General features: G+C 47.3%; 1 protein-coding gene across 6 annotated transcripts in view; it reads right to left on the bottom strand.

Moving 5' to 3' along the window:
• The window catches only part of LOC122384098 (cytospin-A-like), a 144389-nt gene that overhangs the window by 68641 nt on the left and 49409 nt on the right, over positions 1–26339 (bottom strand). The window lies entirely within an intron of this gene.

Here is a 26339-nt window from a genome sequence, read left to right as displayed (position 1 = left end):
CCCAGAGAGCGTCTGGCGCCGGCCGGGCGGCTCCGCTCAGTCGCCGGCGCACCAATTATATCCGAGCCGTCAGTTTAGTTTACCCGGCTCCGACCCCACGCGGCACCGGCCGCCGGCCAGCCCTGGTGACCCGCGCCGGAAGAGAGTATCTGTGACAGGCCTGATCGACCGCAGGCCTGTCGACAATCCGCTGTACGGTCTCATGTCACAGTCCGTCCGTTAGTTTTGTCTGTAACATCAGCCGGCGCCCTCAGTGTTTAGTTCTGAATTACCAGTCCACACTCCGTTTCAACAAACCAGTTTTTCTAAACAGTCGTTATAATGTTTTTGGTTGTGGCACTGCTGCGCAAAGCAGCTGCTCTCGGGTCCGCTTCCACTGTTCACTCCCGCGAACCCAAAGCATTACCGTTCCCACCGAATCCTGCCGTAGCCCTACAAACTCCTCACAAACTGCGAGCGAAACCCACCACTCTCGCGTCTCGTTATGCGTCGTGCGTCCTCTAAACTTTGAAAATAGCTCTGGCCGGTCGGACTGGCCGCCGGTAGATCTGGTCCGGGTGCGGCGCCCGGCACTGGACGCAGACGGCCTCGGCGGAGTGGCCGGCGGGGGAGCTCGGAGGAGGGTGGCACATCCATCACAGACGGCGCCCGGACGCGACCCTCCGCTCCCCGGCAGCGACGGCGGAGGAGGAGGGAGGGCAAACAGAGGGCCCGCGGCAGTCTGAGTAGACGAGGGGTGAAACAGGGACTGTAATGAACCGATCAGCAGCTAGCGCCATTGCTCCTGAAGTGAGCATTGAGCAATCGACGGGCAAGAGCAATGAAGATAAACCAGGATGTGCAACCACGTCTTCCACATTGATTATACAAAAACGCTAGAAAGAGCACACCAGAGAGGACAAGCAGGGAAAGAGGCAGACTAAGATGGAAATTCCAAATATCCCTTTGACTGATAGCGAGAAGAGTTTGCAAGGAGAAAAGGCTTTAACACAGATAAGCTTACGAAGCCCGGCCAGTGACCCAGCAGCCTTGTGGCAGCCACCGTCCGGCGACCTACTTGGCTCAACTGGATAATGCGACCAACGAGGCAAAATGAGCGGCTTCAGTCGGGTCTTAACCCAGCGGTGATGAAACGCGGAAACACGGGCCCGCTGCTAATACAGCCTGAAGAATATGCGAATGTGCCACAGCAGCTGCATAGACGGAAATTTGAGGAAACCCGAAACACTACAGTGCAGTTGCCCGGCTTATCTTGGGTCGTTGCCGGACAGATAGGTATAAAATGACTGGTACTCTGTCGGAACACGCACTCAGACTATCATCAATAAATACCAAATTGAATGATCAGAAAGATAAGTACCGGAAATGAGCATTCAGCCAACTAAAAGTTTTTAATCGGACGGATAGTTAGCTGAATCAGCACCATCAGGAACAAAGGGGGCCAAACGAACCAATCGCGATGCGATTGGTTCGACATACGTCAAAACACCTGAGAACTGACAACAAACTGCGCCGAGAGAGCTGCAGCACTGCTCACCAAACGAGTATAGCACAATGTCGTCGGCAGTTTTCTTAGCCCACGCCCCTGGAGTACTTCAAATGCCGACCTCCCAGGCTCCCACACAACACTCCAGCACACTGCAGCACTGAGTCTGAGCCGCGGGCCCCGACGAGGGGCCAGCCTGTATCACACCACATTGGGGCCAGCCGGTCACCCGACACCCTGGGATCGGGACCTGTGGTGGGACCGACGACCAAGCGGCTGGGCTGGGCCCGAGCAGTGAGCAGACTGCTGCTCGCCGAGCGGGATATCCCAGGGCTATTGTGGGGGCGCTTCAGGGGAGGTTTTTGAAGAATCCTGAGAGCGCTCATATGTATATGGTGAAATACGAATCAATGAAAACACCTCATGATAATCGAGAGGTGATAACCTACGGCCCGAATGCATCCTGCACGCTCAAGCCTCCATGCCAGCCCAGTGCCCCCAGTCAGCAGTGCCAGCAGGGGTGTTTAGTTCACCTGCCGGCCCCACCCATCCAGCTGACACCTGGGCTCAGCGGTAACCTGACCAGAGCATTGTCCCCCGGCCGGCATATCATCCCGCAGCGTCCGCTATAGGACTGACCGGGAAGTGAGCCGGACACCGGCACCACGTCACGACAATGTGACCGTGACGTCACAGTCACGAGACAGACACGAGGCGCTGGGGTGTCATCCAAAGGCGGTCCCAGGCGAGGCCGATGGTCTGCGACCACAAGACAAGACAGACACCGCGGGCCGCAAGACCGTGACGATGCAGAGATCAAGCGGAAAATCCCGTTTTTTATCATGCAGCTTGAAGTTTTGGATTAATACGCAAGACCAGAAAGCTTTTACGGTAAAAATGCATTTGTTGCAGTAATATGACACTCGTTCCATCTATCCTCCGTTGTGATCCACGGCTTCCGGGGAAGTGGAGCTCCAGGGGACAGTCTCGCACCGGTTCTCCCCGCCGCTGCAGCGGGTCCTCCCCACTGCCTCTGCAGTCCGCCGGCAGCCGGCTGTGACGAGCTCCAGTGACGCGTCACACGGCGTGACGGTCAGTCACAGCGTGACGGTGACGGCAGCCGTCATCGGCCGCTGCTGACCGCCGCCAGACGCGCGCCGTCCGTCTGTGACCGGTCCGGTTTGAAGGATAAGGGCGTGTCGGTCTGATGCTTTGGACGGAATGGACCGAGACGCAGGGATTGGCGGCCGTTCTGACCGTTGCGCGTCGCCCATGATTACTGTCCGTCCACCAACATATGTTCGTATACCAATCGAGCAGTCCCAACCTGTCCGTCCGCCTGAGGAAGGCCTTCCATCAGCAGCATTGCAATCTGCATGGTGGACGAGCCACGGTTCGGTCAGTCCATACCGGTCCGCACCGGACAGAGAGCGAACCGCCGACCCTGTCACCCCTCTCCCCTCCCTCCGACAGACAGCATGTAGAATGTAGCACCATGCAGCACCCCAGACCCTCCCCCTCCCCCCGACACCGGCCCATCCAGGTCAGCCATGGCCGGTCGGACGCGGCGCCTCGGTGCTGTACAGCTACAGAAAGGCTGCGGTCAGGACCTCACAGCACCTGTCGAGGGGCCGCCCGGGGTCCGACGGGCACCACAGGACGCAGCGGAATGTGCCCCGTACATCCGCCGCGGTATGCAGCCCCTCCATCCGGCTAGCTATCAACAATGCCGGCTCAGCTGGGAGCTCCTCTAGCGGATACTGCTGATACTCCTGCTGATAGCAGATACCCCTCCAGCGGACACTGCTGGCTCGGACAGACTGGCGCGGGCGGCGCCCGAGGCTGGAGTTACCATGGCAGGTCAAACAATGTTCTATGACGTAAAATATCAAGTCAGTGACCATGTGATACCCTCAGATCAAACATAAAAGCGGCATTATCAAGGCACCAGTCATAAACAATAAACATTTCATGACGAACATTATCATGCATTACCATTAAAACATTCCATCCATTAGACCCATTCCGGGCGGGCGTTCCGGACATGCCGGACGGTCCCGCCATTTGGTGCCGCTCGATCAGAGACCGCCGGCCGCCCCGGGGGGGTGACACGCCGGGCGGGGGCGGCCGCGGCCGGGGCTGAGATAAGCCCTCTGAGTAACCGCGGTGACCTCAGAGGAGCCGCCGCGCCGCCGCAGGGCCCTATCTCGCCGCGGTGGTACTCGGGAGGGTCGGCCGGTCCGCCCGGCCGGTGGTGGCGTGCTAAGTCACCAGATTGGTGCCATGGGCCCAATCTTATAAAGGTTGTGCTACCAAATGGCGTACTATCATTCCACCCCACTCTATTTACGGCACCCTATTCACGCAATCTTATAAAGAGAATAGTATGGTAATTCTATTCACGCCATTTTGCCCACAGTACAAAACAACGCCAGCAGGAAACACGCAACGTGATTGGTCAATGTCTTGTCGACGTCGCTATTGGAAATTATGCGTACTGTTTGCGAACAGCAAAAGTTATGTGTTTTAATTTTTATTGGGCATTTATTTCTTTTAGAGACACACATATGTGTAATAAACAAATTATTTATGGAAAACGTGATAGCAAAGTATGGAAAACACCAACATGCTTGAAGAATTCTCCTGAAAAGTGGATTGCCGACCAAATAAATTTCAGCGAGGGCATTCTCGCGCTCAGAAAATCGAGAAAATAAAGTGTTTCTTCAACTTATCATTTGCATTTATTTGCTGTTAAGGCATTGCAATAAATTTGTTAAAGAATTATTTAAATAATCATTTAATTATAGCTCGGCTACTCTTTCAGTAATTGAAGTAATACCGCTGACAATGAAGCTCCTACAATTTGAGCATCAGGATGCGTACATTAGCTGGATCAATTCAAGATATAGCTTATTTTCCTTCTTGTCTTCATGAAGATAAAGCTACTAAAATTCGAAGATTACGTACATGAACTGAATTAGGTCAAGTTACAGCTTATTTTCCTTCTTATTCAAGCATAGGTACCTATTACCTAGCCTAAAGCTAAAAAGCAATTCCTCAAAAGATTTAAGTACCCAGTCTACATATCAAAGCTATATCAAGAAAAATACTTGGTTCAGAAGTCAGATCAAGATGCAGGAAGAGAAACAACAAATTGATCACTGATCAGTGACTGCCAAACAGAAAGTGAGGAAATACGAATAGTGAGTAGGCATTTATAATTTTTTGACAAACTAGGGTATATCATCATTAATTTAAATATCTAATCAGAAGCCATGAAGTGCCCGTTATTTGTGTCATACGTGAGACGTGAGAATAGGCTAAAGACCCATACCGATTCTATAATGCAGTGGCTGCCGAAAATCTAAGACGGTTACTAATGCTAAAATCCTCTTAAAAATCCCCTTTTTATTTGAAAAATAAAGCCATATAACGATGAACACTCGTTTTTATGTGGTTTAGTGTGCATTTAGTTCCTGGAAATACATATTTTGAAATTGATCGTTGTCTGTATAATTAAGCATCATTATAGTAAATCATGAGTTAATATGTGGAGGATGTTTTAATCTTAGAAATATCATAATGTAAAATATTGCATACTTATATCAAAAGAACATGGAATTTATCTTAAATCAATTAAACTGTCTGAGAAGCTCGTCAAAGTACGCCACAAATTCTGGCGTGAAATGGACGCCGCTGAAACCGCAAACAGCTGATGATTGTCGGTGTTTTGAGATGTGCACAGCTGCTCACGGTTAAAATCAGTTTACGGTATCCTCAAAACCAGCGGCTACCAATACCCTAATTCCGGCCCCCGGTCAACAGACATGGTAGCCCAAATCTAGTCGGATATGAAAATTCTTCTAAATCCATAGACTTTAATGCTAAATTGACTATATTTGAGAGGGTTTTATGAAGATACATGACCAGATACAGAAAAAAGCGAGATGCTATCTTGTAGATTAAATCGTCAACTATCTGCGGCTTTTGAAGTGTTTTTCAATCTGAGGTGCGGAAATCGTGTTCCCAAGAGACTGAAAGTAGCCATGCTTTACATTAGACCCAATGGCAAAAATTCGGAATCTGACGAAATTGTCCATTTTTACGTCTGATTTATGAAAATTCTGGACAGGATATATAAAAACCCGAGATGCTATCAGGTGGGAAATTTCATTTTCTATTACCGCCTTTTGAAGTGTGTTTCGATCTGAGACCGGCAAATCGTGTTCCCAAGAGACTGAAAGTAACCCTGTTCTACAGCAAGACAATGGCGGAATTCTAATATTTGATGGAAGATGTCTTAGGTGATAATAACCTTACTACTAATTGCAATGCTTCATTGGAAAGCTCAACACTGGCACTATCATCGGTCTTTGCATTGCTATTTCACAGAACAACAAGAAATAACGTTTTGAAGCCTTTGCATATTGACTTGCTTTTCATCGCCGGGTTCGATCCCCATCACCACCAACAATTTTCCGGGAAGTCAGGATTTTGCAGATATTTAAGCAGAATTGCAGAGCTGTGTTAATACTACGGCACTTAAATACACATTTTGAAAACTGCTTTCTTTCTTAGCATGAGTTAGTTCTCAGAAACAGCAACATGTCGATTAGGGTGGTCCTTATTTCCATACAAAAATTTTAATTTGTATTTTTTCGCGCTTGCGCCCCCTCAAATGATGCCATTCGTCTAGAAACGTGGAAAAAGAGCAAAAAGAGCGAAATCGGCGGATGCTTTTTGGTGGCTCAATGCATATTAACCCTCGTATGTTTAGGGGGTCGGATGGACCCCATGGGTTTTCGCGAATAACTCACGGAAAAAAACGGCCGATCGCGACAAAACTTTCAGTTCCCTCGAGTTGATCAATTTCAAACCTTCTCTGAAAATTTCATGACCCTGACCCAAATGACCTTTGACCTGTGACCTATTTCTCGAGACCATGTTTGGCCAGAGTCGCGATTCAGCGTGTCAGCTCTCATTATCCGCGCGTTTCTAGTCTTTTTGCGATTATAAACGCCCAAACATGTGAAATGATGTTCGTCCCATGCATTACGGTGGGTGTCAAGGTCACCTGAAGGTCAGGTCAGGTCATTGACCTATGATGACCTCGTGTCTCTTTTCCGAGTTATACATGTTTCTAGGGCAGTTTTTCGGGCTGATTTCAAATTTAGCATCCATTTGAACATTTACGAAGTAGTTTTAGTTCCTTTGTAACGTGTTACGACGCCATCAGTGGTAGTTGAGACCTACTATGGGTAACCGGCAGGACGCCTAATGGTTGACCTGACCTGACCTGACCTGGTCTAAATGCATGAAGACATCATATGTGATCAAAACTAGCATGAAATTCGTGATCAGCACCCCCAAAAACAAAACAGCTTCACTATACGAAGCTCTTGCAGGTCCCGATTTTCCTGACCATTGGGTCATTGAACTGACCTGGAAGGTCAACCAATGACCTAGGACCTTAAATTGGATATCATCGGCTTCCTCTCGTCACGGGCAACACGCTCGTTTTTTTCCGCAAAGCTCTAGCGCGATCTGGAGCCAAACGGCTCAGGGGTCCAACCGACCCCCCCCCCCCCACACACACACGTTAGACGTTAGACGTTAGCGGAAAGTTGCGGCGTGATGACCGTGGTTCGACCACGCTTTCGGGATTACAGAGTGGCTGTACCCATGCTGGGGCCAGGTCTCACGGCTCCGCGAAGTGGGGACGATTCGGAGCTACTCGAGGTTATGCTTTCCAGCTCCACTTGGTCGGCTGCCGCCCGCGCCTCCTCCGACGCCTTGCTCCTCCTCCTCTCTTCGGCGTCATCCCTCCTCCTCTTCCTCTTTTCTTGGGAATGGAGCGCCATGCCTGCCTCTGTCATTCTATCCCGTCTCCCTGGCTCACGTTGGGCGAGAAGGAAGGCGCGATCTTCCGGGATGGTTATCAAGGACATTGCGTCACCCTGGGCGATATCAAAGATGTTTTCCAGACGTTTCTTGAATGCGTCCTCGTTGCTTGTTTGGGTGGCGGAAGTCCTGTTCTCGTTCTTTTTTAGGCGTTTCCACTCGTCGAAGAGAGTTTCCACCTTCTTGAATGCTCTCCCCTCGTGCTGGGTGGGAATCCTAGCCCTTGCCCAGAACTCCTCTACCTTCTCTAACGTCCGGTTGGCCGCTTCCCGGACCGTTTCCTAGAGGATTTGGTGGCGGTGGAGGAAGTAGGCGAGAGATTGGCCGCGGGATGGGAGCTTGCATAGGCGGCGGAACGGGGAGGGCACCGGGGCACCGTGGCCCCCTTTGATTTTGACATTTTAACATTAGCCTTATGGGCGTTGCATGGAAAGAATGGGACCAAAAGTCGGCAGTGCCCCCCCCCCCTAATTGAAGGTGTTCCGCCGCTACTGGGAACTTGGAGCCAAGGAGGTCATCACTGGGGGGACACCATGTACCCAGAAGTTTGCGTCGTAGACAATCGTTAGACCTCAGGAAGAGGGAACGAACATTGATCAACGAAACGGACATTGAGCGAACATTGACGAACGAACGAGCGTTGAGCTACCAGTAAATAATGAAGTAGGGATCTGAAATTTTGACAGACATGTTTTTTCGTTAAACGGCACCGATTGAAGGGGCGCAAGGTATCCAAATACGATTTTCGAAAATAAGGACCACCCTAATGTCGATATAATGAGGAAAAACAAGTGCAAATGATCACGCAAGAGAGTATCCTTAGCTCCCTAGCAACCACCTAGCAACGTAAGACAAAATAGTAAACAACTCCTGTTGATGTGAGGTACTCAGCCTTGGAAGCACACTAGACGGTCACCATACTGGGCTTCATACTGAATTTTGCATACCAGAATGGATGTTTCCAACTAAAATTATTTTTTCACGAAATTTATCTTTGTTGCCCTACTATTTTTCGTAAAACCGAGATATACAAACTTCATGATATCAAAAATAATATTGTGATAATGAAAACCGCCATATAAATTATTTTCGCACCGACTTGGTGCGAAATAAATGCTATTATTATTATTATTATTATAAAACAAAATAATTGCTGAGATCATGCCTACTAAACTTGGTCCTACCCCCTAATTCAATATACCCTGACCAATACCGTAAAGAGCGTGCCGTGTTTTCGATTTCACAGAGTTTTATAAGATTGCGTACTATATATCCAGCCTTAGAGTGCTGCCATATCCATTTCACGGCGTTTATAAGATTGGGCCATGGAGATGTGATTAGAGTTTGGAGCGGAGTCACCCAATCACAATGTGGGTGTAGGGTAGGGTTCAAGACATGGGCGGCGCCACCGCGGGGGACGGGGGGGACAGGTCCCCCGCTATCGAAAGTTAGGGGGGTACAGTACCCCCCTATCGGCGAGGCCCGTTCAATAGTTGATAATAATGCATTATAGAGCTATCCGTCGCATTTAATGCATCGTTGGTTAATCAAGGCAGGTTCTGAATAAAAATTGTTGTTGGGATGTATTGCAGGGGGTCCTGGCCATCTGCAAAAGGTGTGGAGCTGTGATGCCTGTAGTTATAAGGTGATCGGTAGGGCCTCGGGGATCGTGCCCCCCCCTTTTTGGGGCGCCAGGCAGGGTTATTACCTCCCCACCCCACTGCCAGACCCCATTGCCGACAAAACCAAGTCTACTGAAATTCAATAGATTTCCGTTACTCTATGGATATTTTCCATTCCTAATATGTAAGTCAAATTCAAGCATGGCAGTTCTACCACAGGAACCATTTGAAATCTATGCCATTTAACCCCAGCACTTGGGGAGAAGTGTTCGGATAGATCACAGGCAGGACCAAAAAGCACGCAATAGCCCAAGACCTTATAATTGGGTAGCATCGGCCAGTGGCGGATCTAGGATTTGAGTTTAGGGGGGGCAAACATTGCGCCGCCAGGCAAGTCGACGAGAATTTCAAACGTCCAGTCTTAGGAACAAAAAAAACGAGCTACCCCTATTTTTCTCCTCGGATTTCGGGAATTATTTTTTTTTTTTTTACATTTTTGTCAGTCCGGCCAAGCCAGGGCAGCGCAAAAAAAATTGCAGCCACCCTGACTCCGGGAGATAGTTAGAGAATAGCTCACCGGCGCTATGGACGGTCCGTCCTCTACCTCCCGCATCACCTCGGCAAGACCTCGTCCGAAAGGTCCGCCCGCGCCGGTTCTCAAGGGCTTCTTTATCCGGAGACCGATAAGGGTCGCAGCAGCAGGTTCATGTGTAAATGCCCACGACCAAAGGCCACATCAGCGCACCTGCGATACTATACGCAGTCAGGGTTGCCACGTAGTTAAACGTATTAACAGTTGTTTCCGGTAATAGAAAATGAGATCAGTCGATTAAGAATCCCAACAAGAAATAGACGAAGAACAGCGCATTTGTTTTCGGTCCTGCATTTATTGATGCAATTACAATGATCATTCCTTAACTTTGGGACTAAACTTCGCGAGCTAGCAAAATTATACAATAAGTGTTACTTTCGAGAGGAGATAAACGATGCTTCTACAGACTACATAGGACCACAGCGCAACAGCCAACGGAATCACACTGAACAGCGTTAAGTTCCCACAACATACTGAGCTTCTCCAACACCTCGCAAACCAAAAGCTCTGACTGAGCCTTTCTGTGTTTGTCCCCGTTAGATAACGGTATGGCTCATGAAAAAGCCGCGATTGGTAATCTTCTTTACGTTATTCCTCTCAGAAACCTATCTCGCACTTGTTCTCAAAGGCACGCAGTACACCGTTCTTTCTGGCCATCACTGAGTGACACAGCGGCAGTAGCTCAACCATATCTGATGGATGATGGACTGACATTCATGGGGCGGAGGACTTTTTATCAGCTCACAACTTAATATCACGAATATGACAACCTTCTAGTCCTCCATTTATTTCACATTTTCTTTTCAAACACCATATTTTTAGTATTCAAGTTGTAGTTTTTTTAGGGGGGGGCAAAAAGATATGTTTGCCCAGACGTTTTCCGTTTAGGGGGGGCAATTGCCCATTTTGCCCCAACGTAGATCCGCCACTGGCATCGGCTCCCTCTCGTCAAGGGGTTCGATAGCACTCTTTTTTTTTCTTCAAAACTAAGTTCGGTCGGCGGCCGAACGGCTGGGGGTCTAATCGAGCCCCCCTCCCCTTCTTACGTCAGCGGCTGTGAAAATGCCATTACCAGCTGTTGAAACATGGCAGTTGCTTTTGCAAAAGGGTTTAGGTTGCGAAAGGGTTTTAGGTACGTGATACGTGAAAGGTTCTACATGAAAATTGAGATACCTACACCAGCTTATCAAATTGTGCTCACTGTGGTGCGCTCGGTTTTACCTTGACTAGTCTTTGAATTCTGGGGTGAAACAGACCAGCCAAGAGACCTGTTCCATAAGGAGAGCCACTAATGCTAAAGAGATGAGGGATGAGGTTTCCAGAGACCTTCATTACCTCCCAAAGGGGGTGCCCCGCCATTTGCCAATCCCTGCTGTAGTTGTTACGATTGGAGGGTGAATATGAGAACGATGCAGGTCGTGCCAGCTCGATCATGACGAACACAATGGTACCGACATCACAGCTCTATACTGCCATTTTTGACGAAGTTAATCAACAAGGACCGGAATCCTACCCTGGGGCATTTCACCTGCAGAGGTCGTCGGACCTGAGACCCTTTCACTCAATTTTTCAACGGTGCATGCGCTCGTTTTTCCCGCGAAGCTCTTGGTAAGAAAATCCATCAGAAAGTGTGATCAAATAACGGCTGGTGACCTTCCATGACCTAGCATGACCTTTTGAGTGACCACCGATGACATGACCACTGACGGCTAGCCATTAGCTGCACCCTGCCCGTTGCATATGGATCAGGTGGTGATGTCATGATTCTGAAATTATATAGCAGTTTTGGCGCACTTGTCAGAGCAGAAGACATTCCCACTTTTCCTCCATGACTATTTGATGGTGAAACCATAAAGCTGACCAGACGTAAGATCGAAAATTTGAAAGTACGAAACGTAAGAATAGTTGGCACTGCTACTCATATACCTAAGCAATTCGCAGCTTGTAGGAAACCAGCTTTGAGTTGGCAAGACTGCAAATTTTGATTTAGAGGCAAGGATGCTTGAAAAGGTGATCGATCTTAGGTGCCCTTAGGATAAGTTTGGAAACGGGATGCACCATTCGATGTGTTTTGGGCTTTGCCAAGTTTCGCGGCGTTACGTGCCTCGTTTTTTTTTTCATACACGATCAGTATCTACTTTTGGGATTTTCGGTCAGGCAAGGTCCCCGTCCCCCCCTATCGAAAACCCGTGGCGCCGCCCCTGGTTCAAGATGTGTTTCCCATGTCGATGGTGTGGATTCCGAGAGATGAAAATGAAGCAAAATAGGCTAAAAGATGATGTCGACCCATCGGACTGGACTAGGAGTGAGATCACAATTAGTTGTTTTGCAACACAACGTCCGCAGTCGATATACTTGGACAAAGCATACAGCAAAGAAAGGGACCCGCCTTTTCCCTGAATAATGTTATCAGCAGACCTTGTCAGCTGGGCTCCGGGCTCCAAAAGAGAGGGACCGTTGTCGGAGCTCTACAGGGTGTCCCGAAATTGATGTCCTCTCCCATGGCGTGCAATAACATCAAAACAAAAAATGACCGGTTCATGATTTATTTGTTGATGTATCCACCACGCTTCCGCACACATGCCCGCATGCGCTCCGGCATGCCACACATCAGGTTGTCGAGAGTTTCTCCAGAGATGCTGCTCCAGGCCGATCGGAGGTTCCTGATGAGAGCAGTTTCGGACGACGCTGGTGCCATCTTGTCCATCCTGTCCTGGACGATTGCCCACAGGTTATCGACTGGCGACAGGTCCGGGCTGTTACCTGGCCATTCTCCTTTGGCCCAGAAGCCAGGGAAGTTGGCCCGGCACCACTCCTGGGTCTTGGTGGCGTTGTGAGCCGGGGCACCGTCCTGTTGGAAAATGGCCTGTGACATGTCCGGCAGAAGTTTGATGGCCGTTGGTGGTCCATTATCCTTCCGTCGTCTCATCGTTGATGCCGCCGTTCCCTTCATCACCTCCTCCACGTAGTAGTCCGCTGTCACGGTTTGGCCGCGGGGCACGATGCGAAGGTCTGACAGGCCACGGAAACTCATCATGCCCCACACTAGGACCTTGCCCGGCTGCTTGACGGTCTCGATGACAGGCACTTCTGAGCTGTTCTGGGCCCAAACACGGTCGTTCTGGCGGTTGGGAGGATGAAACAGCTCAAAAGGAGACTCGTCGCTGAACAGGACCCGCCTCCAGTCCTGTATGGACCAGTTGATCCGACTTTTAGCGAAGTCCAGCCGTTTTCGTCGCTGTGCTGCCGTCAGCTTGGGCTCCACGCGCGGTTTCAGCGGCTTCAGACGGAGGCACTGCCGCAGATACCGGTGGACAGCGGACTTGGAGGCCGGATGATTTTTTCACTGAGTTTCCGCGCCAGTCTCCGTGTCGACTGGTGCCGTTTCGTAACGGATTTCGCCACCACGATTTTGGCCACCCGGCTCATCGCTGTCTTCCTCTCTCTTCCCCCGCGGTTCTCCAGTGCCTCTCCCTTGCGGTCGAGGGTCATCCAGCGTCTGAGGGTCCTGGGCTCTATCCTTAGCTCCTTGGCTACCTGTACCTGGGGCGTGCCGCCGTTGACCATGCCGACAGCGCGATAGCGAGTCGACAAAGGGTACTCCTTCGCCATGGCTGATATGCAGTCCGCGCGCCTCGCGACCCTCTCGGTACATGACCTCTGCCGCCCCGCCGGGTCCTGGGTCGGCTCGCCTGGCTAGGTCACGTGACCAACAAACACGTGACCGTGCCCCAGGGTCGGGTCCCGGTAAAGCGTCATTGGTATACCGGTATCGCTCGCGGGAAACGTAACGAACGGGAGAGGACATCAATTTCGGGACACCCTGTAAAGAATGCAAGGCGAGCAGGAGATCCACCAGTGTGGCCAAATTGGTGATGTTGCGGGGAAAGTCACCCCCAATGAAAAGTATAATGACATCCTCAGAAATTTTAAAATTACATCATCACGACGTTTTTGTCGTGAAAGCATACCTACGTCGATACCACGTACCTAGTGTAGGAATAAAGACAGAAAATGTTCCGATGTACGATTCGCACCGTCATACTCGTACTGTCGCGCTTGCAATGTCGTTTTTTTACATCTTTATTGACAATATTTGTTTTTTTTTGTTTTTTACTTTCCACCAGAACTTGACGTCATGTATAGTTTTTTTTCCCACATTACCTGTAAAAACTGCACCTAAAATGAGGCTGAAGACGAGTTTTTTGAAAATAGTGACATCCTCGTACGACTTTTTTTATACATCCTCCCCCTAACGCTAAACCAATTTGGTCACACTGAGATCCACAGCAAGGCAACCGGGGATCCACAACAAAGACAACCTTCAACCATTGTTGCAAATAGATTTTCAGGTGATTGCAAGTCCATTAAGATCAGCATTTATCGATATTTTACATGTATGCTTTTTGTTTCTACAACCCAAGACCCTGGAGTGGGCGGTGTAACACTACCTGTTGACGATTGCCCTGTGTTGACAGCCCGTCCCAGCCTTGGTCGGCCTGGTCAACGGTCAGTCCTGTTCCGATCACATGCAGTGGCAGGCGGCCCTCATCACAGAGCGTCGTGGAAGCTGTGTGGGCAGGCCAGCCACGGGCCCCGGGTGCGAGTGATGACGGTGATTTGGAGAGCCTACGATTGTTGGTTATTTGGCGTCATGCAACTGTGCGTGTCTCTGAGGCGTGTAAAAACCCAAGTGCTTGGTCATCAGCATACTTCAAGGCTGAAAGACGCTAATTTAGAGCTAGGAATCGCTCGCCTACGCATGCGACTCCTCTCAAGTGACTTGACCAAAACTGCAGCGCACCCTCATGGGGCCAACCAGAACAACCAGCAAGGAAGTCTGTCAGAAAGTCTGGGGTTTCTTTCCCCAGTCCTGATTCACCGGGATTCACAGCACATCAGCGGGCTCTATGTACTTTGTGGAGACCAGTTCCACATTGTTGACGAGTTGATAGCTCGCCAAAAATATAACGGGACTTTCCAACCAACGTCGCACATGACTGATATCTCTGTACAAGCTGATGACAAAAATAACTAAAATCGAGTGGGAAACGGTATAGCCTACTGTTCCAATCCTGAACGAGGTTCGACGCCCCGCTACTCTGGCGGACTGTTACAGCTCTTCAACACGCCAAAGCCAAAGGTGACAGGTCTGGTTTTCGGATATTGCCAGCCAACAGGCCTATCAAACAAAACACCCGTATGTATAAACCAGAGTCATCAAAGGGCCGCGACCGTCCTGTTCCTGGATGTTTTTTAACCCGTCGTTCTGATTTCGCCAACCCTCCGACTGACCGATTTAACCCGCTTTTGACACAAGCACTTGCATTACACAAGTCATGCAAGTTGGACGAGATAACCCTCTCCAACCTCTGACAGGTGAGCGGTGCGGCGGCGAGTCTTTCGCTCAGACAGTGAGTGCAGTCACACCGGGACAAGTTTATGATTAACACTTCAGCCACTTGGTGACCACTCAGCCGGTGAACAAGTGACCCAGTCTAGGTGGATGACACCGGTTCAAACCACGTACAGTCTGTCTTGAAAGTACCGCAGCATGGGCTGCGGCCGCCCGGCGAACTAAAGGTCGGGAGCTCGGTGGTTTGAGAGCCCCAGAGCACGTGACGGCAGTGAGCCAGGAGAGAGTGACCGGGCAGGTCGCGTGGGGTGCCGCTCTCCCTTACTCTTTCCACCCCGCTGCGACGCCTGTCGCCCGGGGGCACGGGCCGTCCGCGAGCACGAGTGGAGAACTTGACCGGCCCGGCCGATCCCTCGGTGACCGGATCACCCTTGGAACCGTTTTATTCTAGACGAAGTCACGAAAAGACAGACGAAGCCAATCTAAAGGATGAGCGCGACTGCTTGCATTGTTATCAGAACATGACACATATTGAATTACAATAATTTACGGTCATGGAACGGAACAGAATAAATGTAATAAAACTAAATAATAATATGAATAACAACATAGAACAATGTCAACGCAGAAGTTTTGTCGAAAATCTCGATGGGTTTAGATCTGATCGATTGATCCATAACTTAGGATAAAGTAATTTGTTGCGTATTTATTTATGCGAGATAAAAAAGAACTCCCATTCTCACCACCCTTGTTGAGATTGAAGCACAATAGTATTTAAAGGTAGTGTGCCACCTTTGAAAGATTTCCCATTTTATTTTTCCTAGGATAAGAAGCTTCTGTTTTTACCTAATATCGCAAAAAAAATCAAAAATGGGCCTGGAATAGTGCCTTTTTCGCCTAAAAGTTTTTCGGTTTTTAGATATGTATAACAACTGTAGTGGGCTCACCTGCAAACAGGCGTCGGGCAACAATCGCGAATGCGGCGCACTTGTGACAATAAGCAAAGGTCATTATAGTGTTACGACCATACGACGTACGGGAATGAGTTATCAGCTGTCTAATCGTAGACAACACAATGTCGAGCCTTAAACTGTAAGCCCGTATTGGTATTGTTTCTTTTATTTGGCTGTCGAACATTATTTATGGTTTGAAATATGATTTTATGTAAAATAATTGATATGAAAAAGCCGTCTTATAAGTTATGACCCCATTTCACCACACGCAAGTGGCAGAAATGACAATGATCAGCTGACGCATTTTTCTTGGCCGAAGTCAGAGCGCGCGGCCCGACGCACCACGCGTATTTGGAAATTCCGACCTCGACGAGCATCAGAAGCCACCTAACAGGCGTGTTCGAAACCGCAGGAGATGATGATGAACGGGTTTATCGAAACTTGATTGGATGAGCATATCGGTAATAGCGATTTCAGTGTGTGCATTTATTGTTCATAGTGGTGTGAAATGTGGTTGGGGTACGACCGACAACCCGTCGGGGCGAATTTCGCACTGGGGTACTCAAAATTTGAAGAATTTAAGACGTTTCCATGAGTTTTGAAGGTATGGATAAGTTCTAAAAATCCGGTTCTCCTTATCTGGGCCATTAACTCCATACGGTCCAAGAAAGCTGGCACACTACCTTTAAGCGAAAGCTAATGGAAGTAAGATGGAATGGTAACCTTTGGCTCATAAACTAAAGGAAGGCAAAGCAAATCCTACACTTGGGTGTTTTTTGTCTTTATTTATGTGCCAAAGCTTCCACCTTATTACAAGTATAATCATTATCATGCCAAAAGAAAAAACGTTTCGAACCATTCATACTATAGAAGGTCAATGGCTGCTACATAAAAACATCACAAAATAACTAACACATTATACTCCTTTGTTTCCTATCCATATAAGTTACGATGACTTTGATAATCGTATACCAAACACGAAGTATGCAGATTTATGCGGAAGGTCACTGAGATTATGGGTATTAACATGTAGCGACATATTAATCTTTCAGTTCCTGAGTGCTCACTGTTCATTGTTCAGTTCAAGATGATAGTTGAGATCATACGAGGCTGTTTGGTGTGAATTTTATTTCGTTTAACGATCTATCAAAACTCCTCTCTCTCCTCTCTTTCTCTCTCTCCCTCTCTCTCTCCCTCCCTCTGTTTCTCTCTGTCTCTCTCTCTGTCTCTCTCTTTCTCTCTCTCTCTCTCTCTCTCTCTCTCTCTCTCTCTCTCTCTCTCTCTCTCTCTCTCTCTCTCTCTCTCTCTCTCTCTCTCTCTCTCTCTCTCTCTCTCTCTCTCTCTCTCTCTCTCTCTCTCTCCCCTCCCCCTCCATGATGCTGAAAATGTTAGCAGACTCCAACAAATGTTGCAGAGTCTACTATAATAGCTACCAAAGCAGTCCGGAAGAGTTGCGTCAATCCCCGTGCCTGCAAGTGATACGTTTATGCTTATGGCAGTGCACTGGTCCGGAGCCAGAGTCAGAGTCGGAACCGATCAGCAGGCCGAAGTCAGATTTGGAGTTGCGGTGGGAACAGCGCCGTCGCGACTCAGAACCCTTTTTCTTTATAGGTACTTTCAGCTTCAAAGTAGCTGGCTAGATTTATTACTTAAAGGTAGTGTGCCAGCTTTCTTGGACCGTATGGAGTTAATGGCCCAGATAAGGAGAACCGGATTTTTAGAACTTATCCATACCTTCAAAACTCATGGAAACGTCTTAAATTCTTCAAATTTTGAGTACCCCAGTGCGAAATTCGCCCCGACGGGTTGTCGGTCGTACCCCAACCACATTTCACACCACTATGAACAATAAATGCACACACTGAAATCGCTATTACCGATATGCTCATCCAATCAAGTTTCGATAAACCCGTTCATCATCATCTCCTGCGGTTTCGAACACGCCTGTTAGGTGGCTTCTGATGCTCGTCGAGGTCGGAATTTCCAAATACGCGTGGTGCGTCGGGCCGCGCGCTCTGACTTCGGCCAAGAAAAATGCGTCAGCTGATCATTGTCATTTCTGCCACTCAACGCAAGTTGCGTGTGGTGAAATGGGGTCATAACTTATAAGACGTCTTTTTCATATCAATTATTTTACATAAAATCACATTTCAAACCATAAATAATGTTCGACAGCCAAATAAAAGAAACAATACCAATACGGGCTTACAGTTTAAGGCTCGACATTGTGTTGTCTACGATTAGACAGCTGATAACTCATTCCCGTACGTCGTATGGTCGTAACACTATAATGACCTTTGCTTATTGTCACAAGTGCGCCGCATTCGCGATTGTTGCCCGACGCCTGTTTGCAGGTGAGCCCACTACAGTTGTTATACATATCTAAAAACCGAAAAACTTTTAGGCGAAAAAGGCACTATTCCAGGCCCATTTTTGATTTTTTTTTGCGATATTAGGTAAAAACAGAAGCTTCTTATCCTAGGAAAAATAAAATGGGAAATCTTTCAAAGGTGGCACACTACCTTTAACAAAGCAGGCTGTCTGCACACTGCTGCGTTGGGGGTGGGGGGGGGGGGGGCTGCAACATCCCTCCACCCATACCTGATATTGCATCTTTTTTAAACACTTGTGATGGCGGAATGAATCAGACCCAGATCTTCAAGGTCGGGTCACTTAGGTTACGTTATAGTGTCCTAGCCTCAGGAAAAGTTATAATGCTCGCCGGCACTGAAGAATGCTCGAGAGGTCACTGGTTGACCTGAGCTCTTAACCTTCACACTTACAGGAGGAGGTCGAACCGATGCGTCCCTCACGGCTTTTTCACGAATAACTCTCGTAAAAAGCGACCGACCGACCGACCGACCGACCATGGCAAAACTTTCAATATCCCGGAATTGATCAATGCTTTATCTTTCCTAAAAATATAATGACCCTGAACCCAATAGCCTTTGACCTGTAACCTCTTTCTCGATACCATGTCAGGCCACAATGCCGATTCAATGCATGTCAGCGCATATTATCTACGCGTTTCCAGGCACTTTGTGATTGGCACTATCAGGTCCCTGCAGGCGAAATGATCAGGGCCGACCTGATCATTTCACATGTCCGATCAGGAGCCGCCGACCTGATCATTTCACACGTCCGATCAGGAGCCGAACGGCTGTAAGGCGGGTTCCTACGGAGTACGGACCATTTCCATCAGTAGACGCTACAAAGCGGCCAATACTGGCAATATTAAAATCAGTTACCAGTAAATGTGTCTCGTAACCACGCACACAACTTTCTAGAAGCCCTAGCTTAATCTGAGCGAAACGACGGAGACCGCACACGCTGCCCTCTGGCCGCATTACATGTGAAACACATACATGTCTGGCGAGGCTCGAAAGGGAAGCTTCACTTCCCATTTATCAAAACTTCATGTCAGGAAGAGCATTACTACGCTTAGCTGGTGTCTCTGTATAACGTATTCATAAAAGAGCGCCTTGTCTGCCGCACTGGTAGCACCGAGAGCCCGCTTACTCGCGCCCACCCCTCTCCTCCCTCCCTCCCCTCTCCTCCCTCCCTCCCCTCCCTTCCCCAAGGGTCAGGCGATTCAGTGGCCCTCAAACCTGACCGCCCTCCGCCGCGCCGGATCACCAGCGCCACCCCGCCATGCTGCGGTACTTTCAAGACAGACTGTACATGGTAAGATATGGGTTACCATTCAACTCTCCGCGATCGACGCTCAGCAGGAGGCATGCCATCACCTGACGTCACTTAATTTGATGATAAAACTCCACCACGTGTGCACTGTGTGGGCTTTGGTAATGCAATCAACGAGTTATCGCTATAAGCGTGCGCAGTGTTCCCACACTGACAGAACCCATCAGTCGATTAGCTGCCAGCCCCAGTACTCCCCACTATTCTGAGGAAACAATTAAACCGGCTCGTTACATCGGCCGCGACTTTATGCAGCCGACTCGGAAATCAATGGTGGCGCTATCGCCCATACAATCAATATTCGAGCAGCCTTAGCATGAGGGTGGGTCGTGGCAAGCCTAGCCAGCTGTCTGTGCAGGACGAATCAGCTGATCCTTCCCCAGACAGTCCGCTATTGGATAAACGGTACCGCTGCACAAACTCGTGCGCCGCTGCGGCACGGGGGATCGGGTTTCCGAAAACCTGCCGTTTTTCCGATATCCAGCATGGGTCCGTGGTTAAGTTAGCGGGCCGGCAGACCGTTTACCGAGAGGTCCAGAGGCAGTGATTCGTGAGACAGCTAATCCCTGGAGACCAGAAGATCGACATGACATTCCTGCCAAACAGCAAGGACGAAATGGGAAGACGGTAATCGGAGGGTTGGAATTAGAGATGCCACTTTTGAACCCGCGAACCCGCTTTCTGCGGGTTTTCAAAACCCGCAGGGTTTTTGGCGGGTTCGAGAAGCAAAACTTGTCGTGTGGCGGGTATTTGGCGGTCAGACTTAAGAGCCTATAAATTTTATTTTTTGATTTTTTAGATGCAAAACACAATGCCAAGTGCATTTGCTCAGGTTAACAATACAATATTCATCATAACAGCTTTTAAAACAGAACCAAATATAAAAATATATCAAGGAAGCACATTTCAAATGCAAAACTGAAAACAACCAGCAATAGCATCCACAGCCTAGCAATGACCAAACCAGGGTACAAGAAACAAACTACAAAGCATAAATAAATGCTGATGAAAGCATTCCATAAAACATAGAAGAACCTGAAAGGAAACTTATAGGAAGCTGAACTGAAGTCTATGTGCAGTGTGCACTAGATATACATTATGGAAGAACCCAGACTTAAATGAGATGTTGAAAATCAGAGCAAATGCCACATGTTACTTTATTTGCGTCTGGTCGGCATAAAAAAGAGCTATCAGCTAAACAAAATTTGATGCAAATTCATTGATTCTAGGTACAGGGACCCGCAGTTGCTTCTGTACACACTAGTATTTCAGCGTATTCTTGGCCTGTGACACCGTTGGAGGCTAATTGGGAAATGATTGTGTGCTTATTAAAACCACCACATGAAGGGCTTTAAACTGATGTGCTGCTCTCCTAATTCAGTGAACTTTTTATGGCTATATCAGCAAAACATTGTTTTCAGCGCTTTTTCCTGCCCCATTCCTTCAGAAACCTGGAACCGCTTATTCCATTCACTCCTGCCATCTGACGATGGTCGTGCTGATTACTAGTTCCGGCGCTAGTTACTGCTCCAGTTTTGCACCCGGCACAAACTCAGGCGGCACCGTGGCTCGACCAGTGAGGGTCGGACCGAGCCGACTGCCTGGGGCGCGATTAAATCGGACGCCCTGCTGGGGAAGGGGACTGGAGTGAGGGGGAGGGGAGGAGGTGGTCACGTGGTCCGTCCAAGCTCGCAGACGACCTGTCCCGCGCCCAGCCATGTTCCGTGATCCAAAATGGCACGAGAGCTGTGGAATGCCTGGAGGAGACGCTTCGAAAGCGAACTTCAGTAGCACTAATTTATCATATTCTGATTCTGTGGAGATAAATGAATATAATCTTAATGCAGAAAAAATTGTATGCCTAAGCTGTATAAGCTGCATCTTTTAAAAGCTGTAAATAGGATTATTTTTAGGGAATTATAGGTTTCGTATACACAGTGACTTGTGTTACATTAAGCCGTTTCGCTCTTATGGTTACTAACTGAAGAGTTGTCCTTTTTTTCTCACAGGGAATGACAATTACAATAACCATACGAATATAACCAGACGTTTCGCACAAAAAAGTGCCTCCGTCAGTGGCAAGAAATAAGTAACTAGGCATACATGTTTTCTTTCGATTAAATCGATGAAGTAGTTATTTATTTTTCTAAGATATATTTTCAGCAATTTTTTAAGCACATCATGGAAGCTTATAAACATTTGTGTATTTTATCGGCAACCCGGCTGGCCAGACCGAGACGGTGCCGCATATAGTTCTCATCAATGTTAAACCTACACTTATTTTTCTCCACTGACGAAGGCACGTTGTTGTCTTGTCCGAAACGTTGGGTTTTATTCGCATTGTTTTTATATTGTCATTGTCCGTGAGAAAAACATACTCATATGGACTGGTCTCAGTTCATGTAGAAATTGTTGCACATTCATCAACACAGATAAAATGAATATTAACCCTCATCACACATATAAGTAGAGGTAAGTAGACCGCGTCCCCTGTTTTTCACCAATAAATCGCGGCAATGCGAAGGATTGCGACGATTCTTTGGTGCCCTGGAGTAAATCAATTTTACAACTCCCCGGAAAATTAAATAGCCCTAATCAATTTTTGCATCTTCTCCGATAATTTTAAATCCTTGGACCAAATTACCTTTAACCTGTGATTATTTTTCTAGATCACGTCAGGCCAGAATAGCAATCGAAAGTCAGCGCACATCTTCTGTGTTTCCATAGTCGTTTCGTGATTAGGGACGTGACAACATGTGAAATATACTATCTAATGTTTGTCTCATTGATTGTTGTGGGTGCCAAGGTCACGTGAAACTCAGGTTAAGGTCATTTACGTTAAATGATCTCGGTTAACTTCCTTAAATTTACACCTTTTTACTGTGGTTTTTAGGAAGTGTTGCTATGAAATTTAGCACCCATTTTAGTATTTGAAAACTAGGCATACTTAGGTATCAGTTATGTGCCTATGCAATATGTTGCAAGGCTGTAGTTAACATTCTTTGGATAGCCGGCAGAACGCCTAATGGGTGATCTGGCGTGACCCGTCCTACCCCAAATGCTTTGATACGTCATCTTTGATCAAAGCAAGTGCAAATTCGGAGTCAGAAGCAAGTCAAATCCCAGCAAACTTCACTTGTAGAAATTCTAGCAGGACCCAATTTTCCGTGTTTTTGGGTTATTAACCTGATCTGGGAGGTCAATCAATGACCTAGGATCCCAACATTGACCAGGACATAGAAATAATTGGCTTTCTCTCGTCAGCAATGACCAGGACCCTCAAATCATGGGATTTCTCCCGTCACGAGCAGTTCGCTCTTTTTTTTTTTTTTTTGCTTTTTCAGCGAAGCTCTGGCTCTTTTTATCAAGGGCCGAATGGCTGAGGGTTTCTACGCCCCTCGCTACATGTAAGACGCTGAAAAGAAATGCCTAAATGGGTGAGGGTAAAATATCGATTGGTTTTTAAGTGCCAAAGCCCGAAGCACTTTAATTTACTTCGATAGCAGTTTTTTAAGACCAACGAGCTCGAATACTATAACTTCTTGAGCAATGCATAAGCACCAGATAAAATGAATCGTGAGAAAAGCGGCTCAAGATTAAGGAGCTATGAGACACTTAATAAAAACGGCATAGATTAGAAACTGCACCTAACTTGCACTGGTTTTTAAACCTTTCCGTTGCAGACTGGTAGATTAAATTTTAGGATTGATTTCAGCTGATGCTCAAATGATGTAGAGCTATTCATTCGTTCATTCATGCGACCATCCATTCATAAAAGAAGCCAGTGATAAAAATGTTCATTTTAGATAAGTGTGAAATACAAATTCAATAAAAGTTTAATGATACGGCAAATCTGACAGCTTTTTATAATGAATAGACAAATAACTTTAGCAAATCAAAGTTGCGAGCCCCAAATACGTAACACAATTGAGGGCATTTACGCCATCACAGTATTTGTCAACAATTGTTGTTGGGGGGACTGGGGAGGGTGGTTGCTGGCCCATAAACTGTTCCCCCCCCCCCCCAAAAAAAAAAACGAAACCGATCATCCGCGAAAATTACTATTGAGCTCGAACCGAGGTGACGAATCGATTTATAGGTATGCATGATGACTAACGATGTCACTTTTTGACTTCTTGTGTCGAATAAATTCCATCATCTGGATAGCACGTCAACATTATATTTGACATTTTGCAACAAACGTATACTATTTGGCGCGACTAGCCTCAGGAAGATTCTGAAACTAAAACAGTTTCTTCGCAATTAACTTGGCCCACTTCATCCCAGCTTATGAACGACAAAAATAAAATAATGCTTCAGGATCACTGGTCTGAATTCCAATGCTTAACCCTATTAGTGGCAGGCTCCTGGCTACCCCTATTAGTGGCAGGGGGGGGGGGCTGTTTACGACCCCCCCTTGATATCTCGAGATCTAACGGGCCGATTTTCAAAATTCAAACGGCATTCGACTTCGCTCAACGTGATCTACATTTCTTAAAAAAAAAATTAAGAAAATGTCAAAAGGGGGGTTGAGGGGGGTAAAAACGGGCAAATTGCAGATACATTTTAGACTGCTTATCACGGCCAGGTTTCTGAACCAATCTTAACGCAACTTTTGCCGATCGATAAAGAATGAACCAGGAATTCACATGGATCCTAAAAATATGCATTTTCAAAAATCATAGGCGGATACAGATCATTGAAATTGGGGGTACACAAAAAGTATAGCAAATAAGGTTTTTGTTGGTACTGTTTCTAAAAAGGGTGGTAATGGTCTTGTTATGTTACAATTTTCTTATGAGAGAACGACTACAATTGTATTGGTCATGCATAGGCGGTGTCAGGGCACCTATGTTGGGAGGTAAAACATAACCCCCCTTTTGGACGCCTGGATCCGCCTATTATAGCAAAAACGTGTCAAAAGAGGATGCACAATAACTTTGTATATGTTATCACATGATAAAACTGGTGCATACAGTTATAATACATCAGCATCGTGATCATCGCCCAAATGACTCGCTTCACGAATAGGACCCCCCAATTCCCAGTGCTCTGGAGCCGCCCTTGGTAAAGTTATGAACTTGAAATTTTCAGGGAATGTGCCCAATTTAGTTTTAGGAAAAGTCAGAAAATTTCAGCATCGTAGCTTCAGCGGTTTCGGAGATATTCCCGAAAAACCTGAGGGGTGGATGAAAACAACCCCCCCCTGCCACTAATAGGGTTAAAGTTTACTCTAAACCGGTGTGGCTGAGGCACTATTCGCTACATCTCGTGACGGCCACCATTAAGTTGCATTTTTTCGGTAAGCTATAAGTTAATAAGGAAAGAATTGGTGAGTGGGTTGAAAACAGCCCTCACCCTCCACCTCCCCCCTTACTTATGTTCTTCTGGAAACATAAGTAACCGAAAGATCTGGCGATGGTTTATCGACATCCTCTGCCGCCGCGCTGCGAGGCCTCGACTCGTTCGGTATGTGGATTCCTGAGCGGTCCTCCCCGGAGGCAAGGTGAAAGGTCATGGCCTGTATCAGAAATTTATACGTTGCTGAATGTGTTTTATAGTTCTTCCAAGGCCTTGGACACCGTTTTATTATACCTGATAAGCATTTCACTTTCTTGTCAATCAATACATTTAAAGAAAACTTTATCATAATCTCATACTGCGGCAATTGTAGTTCTGCTTACGGTTGCCTCTTTATGATACGGGCCACCACCACCTCCACTGCGCTGGAGCTCTGGCGTTCTACCCCTCCCCGCTACGGACCGGCCCTCGGGCTAGGTGTGTTAGTACTGAGCGCAAACGTGTAGTAGTCACGTGACTTTCATTCACGTAGCGGGAACGGAAGCTATAGGCGATACCAAGGACGGGCTCTGGGGAGGCAACCGGCGCGGGAAAATAGCACGATTGTAGTTTTGGAAGAATATCTGTTGCGGTAAGAGGAATTATACAAAACATACGTCCTAGCAGCAAACATGTGTTATTCCTCCATACTTTGCGCTACATTTCCTTTCTCGAATGGCCAGCACTTAGCAAATAAAAGCACAATTCTAAATTGGTAATATATGTGTACAGTAGCAACTGCGGGTCCCTGTACCTATCCTACTCTATGTTCTGTTCCACCCTATATTACGAAATTAACACACCAATTACCCTTACAAAAAATCAAAATATTGACTGGCATGCGGCCCAAACATAACGCAATACAATACCGGCGCACTTCCGACATTCTGACAAGGATTGGCATTTGACTGCGACAATTTTGGTCTCTGAGGCGAAGGAAAGCTGTCATTGATGACGCAATAATTTTACAATCAATTTTTCTTTCTTGGTTTTTGAATACCTCAAAATAGCAGAAACCACGTAGCTGGTCGCATTTATTTCTTTTGTCTTTTTACGTCCTTATCATTTGTATGCCGAGAGAGGACCAGCCGGAGGGCATTACCAAGCAAGACCATCTATAAAATTATTACATTTAGTTTAGTGTTTACTGTCTACTCTCTTCATTTCTCAACCGGTGATTAACCTCTGAATTGTAAAACTTTACCTGTTGTGTAAAATAATTTTATCAGAATGGCACATGAAAATGCATTATACAACGGTGTTTTCGCAACAATTTCGCACTAACTACGGCCGCAATAATTTCGCTGTAACATTCCTTGCAATCAGCTGTTGGTGACGCTTCTGACGCATGTTTCCAGAAATGCGTGGTTTCATTGGTGGTTAGTTGGAT

The sequence above is a fragment of the Amphibalanus amphitrite genome, unplaced genomic scaffold (genome assembly GCF_019059575.1).
Source record: "Amphibalanus amphitrite isolate SeventyFive unplaced genomic scaffold, NRLGWU_Aamphi_draft 000181F_arrow, whole genome shotgun sequence".
NCBI lineage: Eukaryota > Metazoa > Arthropoda > Thecostraca > Balanomorpha > Balanidae > Amphibalanus > Amphibalanus amphitrite.
Note: the sequence above shows the minus strand (reverse complement) of the source record. Positions and strands in the feature narration are given on the sequence as shown.